Source organism: Galeopterus variegatus, unplaced genomic scaffold (genome assembly GCF_000696425.1).
Source record: "Galeopterus variegatus unplaced genomic scaffold, G_variegatus-3.0.2 Scaffold18, whole genome shotgun sequence".
Lineage (NCBI taxonomy): Eukaryota > Metazoa > Chordata > Mammalia > Dermoptera > Cynocephalidae > Galeopterus > Galeopterus variegatus.
In genome coordinates, this window is record NW_007726129.1 from 1486501 (window position 1) to 1492119 (window position 5619).

Sequence of the window (5619 nt, forward strand, 5' to 3'; positions counted from 1 at the left end):
ACACTTGTCACAGGGTGTGGTCTTCTCTCCCAGAAGCCAGTTGTGCACCTGTCTCCATGTGCAGTGTGACTGCTGTAGATAACTATCCTCAGTGTGTGTGTATGTGTGCGATTAGTGTCGTAGGTTCTGTGTTTGGATGATTCTGACTGTATTCTCCTGTACTGCAACCAAGTCAGATTCCAAGGAAAAAAAAAAGTCAGGTTCCAGGAAGCAGGGCGAGGCCCCCAGACTTGGGGAATTCAGCACAGGGGTGGGGTTTTTCAGGAGTCTGATCAGTAGCCCTGCGAGGAGGACAGAGCTGTAAGGCCATAACATAACTGTGCACAGAGAAGACCAAGTGAAAGACTTTGGGAAGGTTCCAACAGAAAGGCAAAAGTGAACGTGCAGCCGCAAGGGGGCATGCATCTACTTTCTTTCTTTCTTTCTTTCTTTTTTTTTAAAAAAAAGATGACCGGTAAGGGGATCTTAACCCTTGACTTGGTGTTGTCAGCACCATGCTCAGCCAGTGAGCGAACCGGCCATCCCTATATAGGATCCGAACCCGTGGCCTTGGTGTTATCAGCACCACACTCTCCTGAGTGAGCCACGGGCCGGCCCCTACTTTCTTTCAATTAGGAAAAAAACAACCAAAAACTTTTTTTTTCTTATTACAGAAGCAATGTGTGCTCATTACAAAAAATTGGGAAATACAAGCAAGCAAAAAGAAGAAACAAACAAATACTATAGAGGGATGGATAGATAAGAGATAAGGAAGTAGAGTAGATACTTAATGATAGGATTTGGGCGGTGGGTATATTTGTGTTCACTATGAAATTTCTTCAACTTGACTGTTTGAAAATTTATATGATAATATGTTGTAAGAAAAACACCCACAGGACCACCCGCCCAGAGACAACTATGTTTAATATGCCCTCATAGAGTCTCCTTTAAGATTCTCCGTTATGCTCCTATAGACATGTAAACACTGACATATATTTTTTTGTTTTTCTTTTTAAGTTTAAACTATTTTATTGGATTATAATATACTTATAGAAAAGTACATATATCATAATTTTCGCAAATTGAGACCATACTCATGTAACCAGCACTGGCATTCAGAAGCCCTCCTTATACTTTCTTCCAAGTGCTTATGGCCAAGGCTAACCACTATCCTGTTTTCTAGAAGCATAGATTATTTTTGCCTTTTAAAAAACATCTTTATGGGCCGGCCCGGTGGCTCACTCGGTAGAGTGCGGCGCTTGGGAGTGTAGTGGCGCTCCTGCCGAGGTTTCGGATTACATATAGAGACCGGTCCGCTCACTGGTTGAGCGCGGTGCGGGTGCGACACCGAGGGTTGCGATCCCGTTGCCAGTCGCGGTATGGGCGCGACACTGAGCGTTGCGATCCCGTTACCGGTCACGAAAAAAGACAAAAAGGAAAAAAAACAAAACAAAACATCTTTATTAGGTTGGCTGGTTAGCTTAGTTGGTTAAAGCGTGGTGCTGATAACACCAAGGTCTAGAGTTTGACCATTGTACCTACTAGCCACAAAAATAAACACATAAGTAATAAATAACATTTTCATTGGAATGTAATTCATATACCAGACAATTCACACATTTAAAATGTACAATTAAAAAAATAAAATGTAAAATTAAATGGTTTTTGGTATATTGCATTATTAATTTTTTTCTTAAAGGTCTTTCATTTAATTAAATTAACAAATTTTTTTTTTTTTTTTTTTTTTAAAGATGACCAGTAAGGGGATCTTAACCCTTGACTTGGTGTTGTCAGCACCACGCTCAGCCAGTGAGCGAACTGGCCATCCCTATATGGGATCCGAACCCGGGGCCTTGGTGTTATCAGCACCGCACTCTACCGAGTGAGCCACGGGCCGGCCCTAAATTAACAAATTTTAAAATTGTGTTAAAATACACATAACATAAAATCTGTCATGTTAACCATTTTTAAGTGTATAGATCAGTAGTGTTAAGTACATTTACATTGTTGTGTATCCAATCTCCAAAACTCTTTTCATCTTGCAAAATTGAAATTCTGTACCCATTAGAAAACTTCCCATTCCCTCTCCCCCAGCACCTGGCAATCACCTTTCTACTCTCTTTCTGTAACACCGGCTAAGTAACTCATGGAAGTTTATCATACAATATTTGTCTTTTTGTGACTGGCTTGTTTCACTTACCATGATATCCTCAAGGTTCATCTGTGTTGTAGCCTGTGTCAGAATTTCTTTCTTTTTTTAAGGCTGAATACTTTTCTGCTATGTATACATACCCCATTTTTTTTTTCCTTTTTGTCTTTTTCCGTGTCCGGCAATGGATCGCAACCCTCAGTGTCACCCCCGTACCGGACCGGGACCAGCAACGTGATCGCAACCCTCGGTGTTGCCCCCGCGCCTCGCTCAGCCAGTGAGCGGGAACCGGTCTGTATGTGGGATCCGAACCCTCGGCGGGAGCGCCGCCGCACTTCCCAAGTGGCGCACTATAGCAGTGCGCCACCGGGTCGGCCCATACACACCCCATTTTGTTTATACATTCATTCATTCATCAGTGGACACTTAGGTTGCTTCCACCTTTTGGCTACTGTGAATAATGTTGTTGTGAACATAGATGTACTGTACAAATATCTGTTCAAGACTCTACTTTCAATTCTGGATATATGGTAATTCTATTTTAATTTTTTGAGGAACCACTGCCATACTGTTTTCCATGGTGGCTGTACTATTTTACATTCCCACCAATAGTGCGCAAAGTTTCCAATTTCTTCTCAAAAATACTTGTTATGTTCTTTCTTTTCTTTTTACTTTTTTCTCCCTTCCTTCCTTCCTTCCTTTTTCTTAATAATAGCCATCATATCGGTGCGAAGTGGTATCTCATTTTGATTTCTGTTTCTCTAATGATTAGTGATGTTAAGCATCTTTTCACGTACTTATTAGCCATTTGTATATATTTTGGGGGGAAATATCTATTCATGTCTTTTCCCCACTTTTAACTGGGTTGTTTTTTTTTATTGTTGAGTTTTAGTTCTCTATTTATTCTGGATATTAATCCCATATCAGATATGAGATTTGCAAATATTTTCTCCCATTCTGTGGATTGTGTTTTCACTCTCTTGATTAGTGTACTTTGATGCACAAAATGAAGTCCATTGAAATCCAATGTATCTATTTTTCTTTTATTCCCTGTGCTTTTGGTGCCTATCCAAGAAATCATTGTTACATTTAATGTCATGAAGATTTTCTCCTATGTTTTCTTCTAAGAGTTTTATGGTTTTAAATTTTATGCTTAGGTCTTCGATTCATCTTAAGTTAATCTTTTTTTGGGGGGGGCTGGCTTGTATAGGGATCTGAACCCTTGACCTTGGTGGCATAACACCATGCTCTAACCAACTGAGCTAACCATCCAACCTTGATGGTTAATTAATTTTTAATTTTTACACTTAATTTTTGCATAAAGTGTAAGGTAAGGATTTAGCTTTATTCTTTTGCGTGTAGACATCTACTTTCCCAGCACACCATTTGTTTGAAAAAAGACTGTCCTTTCTGCATTGAATAGTCTTGGGACCATTGTTGAAAAGCAATTGACCATGTTCATGAAGGTTTATTTCTGAGCTCGCTATTCTATTCATTGGTCTATATGTCTCTCCTTATGATAGTACCACACTATTTTGATTTCTGTAGATGCGTAGTTAGTTTTGAAATCAGGAAGTGTAAGTCCTCCAACTTCATTCTTCTTTTTCACGATAGTTGGCTATTTGGTATTCTTTAAGATTCCATATGAAATTTAAGATAAGTTTTTCTATTTCTGTAAAAAAAGAGATTGAAATTTTGACAGGGATTGCATTGAATCTGTAGATCATTTTATGGAGTTATAGTCCTCATAACAATATTAAGTCTTCCAATCTATGACCACAGATATTTTTCCACTTATTTATGTCTTTAATTTCTTTAGCGATGTTTTATAGTTGTCAGTATAGTTTCACCTCCTTGGCTGAATTTATTCCTAAGTATTTTATTCTTTTTCATGCTATCATAAATAAAATTGTTTTCTTAATTTCCTTTTCTTACTATACATTGCTGGTGTATAGAAATGCAACTCATTCTTGTGTGTTGATTTTGTATCCTGTAACAAAGTGGTATACCTCCATTCAATGTGGTTCTTTTATATTTCTCTCAGCAAAATTCTTTCATATTCTAAGTACAGATCTTGCACAACTTTTATCAGATTTATGCCTAAGTATGTCAAATTTTTTTCATGTGACATTTTATTTTTGGCAGCTGGCCAGTAAGGGGATATGAACCCTTGACCTTGGTGTTGTAATGACTGTTTTGGTTTTTTGTTTGCTTGTTTGTTTGTTTTTAGTTTAGTTTACACTGTTTTACTATGATTTAGGTTCCCACCCCCCTAAAAGAACAAAATTATATGCATAAAATTTCAGGTATCAGAAAGGCTCAAAAGGCTGTTTTTCACTTTGTTCAAGTTTTGTTTCCAGGCATTAAGTGTGTCATACAATTGTTGCCACTCCTATTTTCCAAATGTCCAATGTGTGCTATGACTGACAACTACTTTTCTCTGGGTCGGATCAATTTTGCAGCACACCATTTTAGTTCTTACTGCGTCAATAACAAACGCTTCAACATCATCAGCTCCAATCTGAAGTTCATGCTACATTGTATCAAAAGAAATTTCTTTATTTTCCACTGCCATTCCCATAAAAGTAAGTAGTCTCATTTTTGCCATATTCTGTTCATGTAATAAGCCAAGTGAATCAACGAAGTCTTTATTATTCTGATAATAAAGAAAATAATAAAGATGATAAAACTTGACATATAATGCCAATTTAGCACTCACAAAAATGATTAAAAGATCATCAATAAGCTCGCCTTCCAAAAACTTGACTGGTTTTAAAGTAAGAAGATGGTCAAAAAGAAATTCATTTGGATCTTTCAATGCTTGTACAATACACCTGTGGGCATCAACTCAAGCCTGGGAGGCATTGTCTTCTGTGTAACTTCTGAGCAATTCCACCATGACTTTTGAAGTAGCATCATTTTTCTTACAATCCACAAGTGCTTCATAAAGTAGCCTTAAAAGGGCGTGTTTTAGGGCCGGCCTGTGGCTCACTTGGGAGAGTGTGGTGCTGACAACACCAAGTCAAGGGTTAAGATCCCCTTTTTTTTTTCCACTGGTGAGATTTGTCAGAAATCCATTTTCTAACTTGATCCAGCTTAGTGGGAATGTACTGGATGGCCCCACAAGATGCTGCCACTTTAATGAGTCTGCAATACACTGTATATCTTACTGGAGTACTCTTATCCATCCCATGGAAAAGGTTGCTTAGCAACTGCAGTCTCAGAGATGGTCATTCACCTTCCCGAAATTTGACCATAGTTTTGCATTGAAGAGAGACAGCATTCATTTTGTTAAAAACACTTCAGACTTAACAGTCATCATACTTGGCATCTCTGCTGGAAAAATGTAATGGCTGCAGATCCACTGGATATTTGGGTTTTATTTTAAAGATGACTGGTAAGGGGATCTTAACCCTTGGCTTGGTGTTGTCAGCACCATGCTCTCCCAAGTGAGCTAACCGGCTATCCCTATATAGGGATCTGAACCCGTG

The 5619-nt window shown here is 38.4% G+C and overlaps 1 pseudogene; it reads right to left on the reverse strand.

The window, feature by feature from the left end:
- Positions 1 to 4377: 4377 nt before the first annotated feature.
- Positions 4378 to 5027, reverse strand: LOC103586485 (annotated as a pseudogene).
- Between the last annotated feature and the right edge of the window lie 592 nt (positions 5028 to 5619).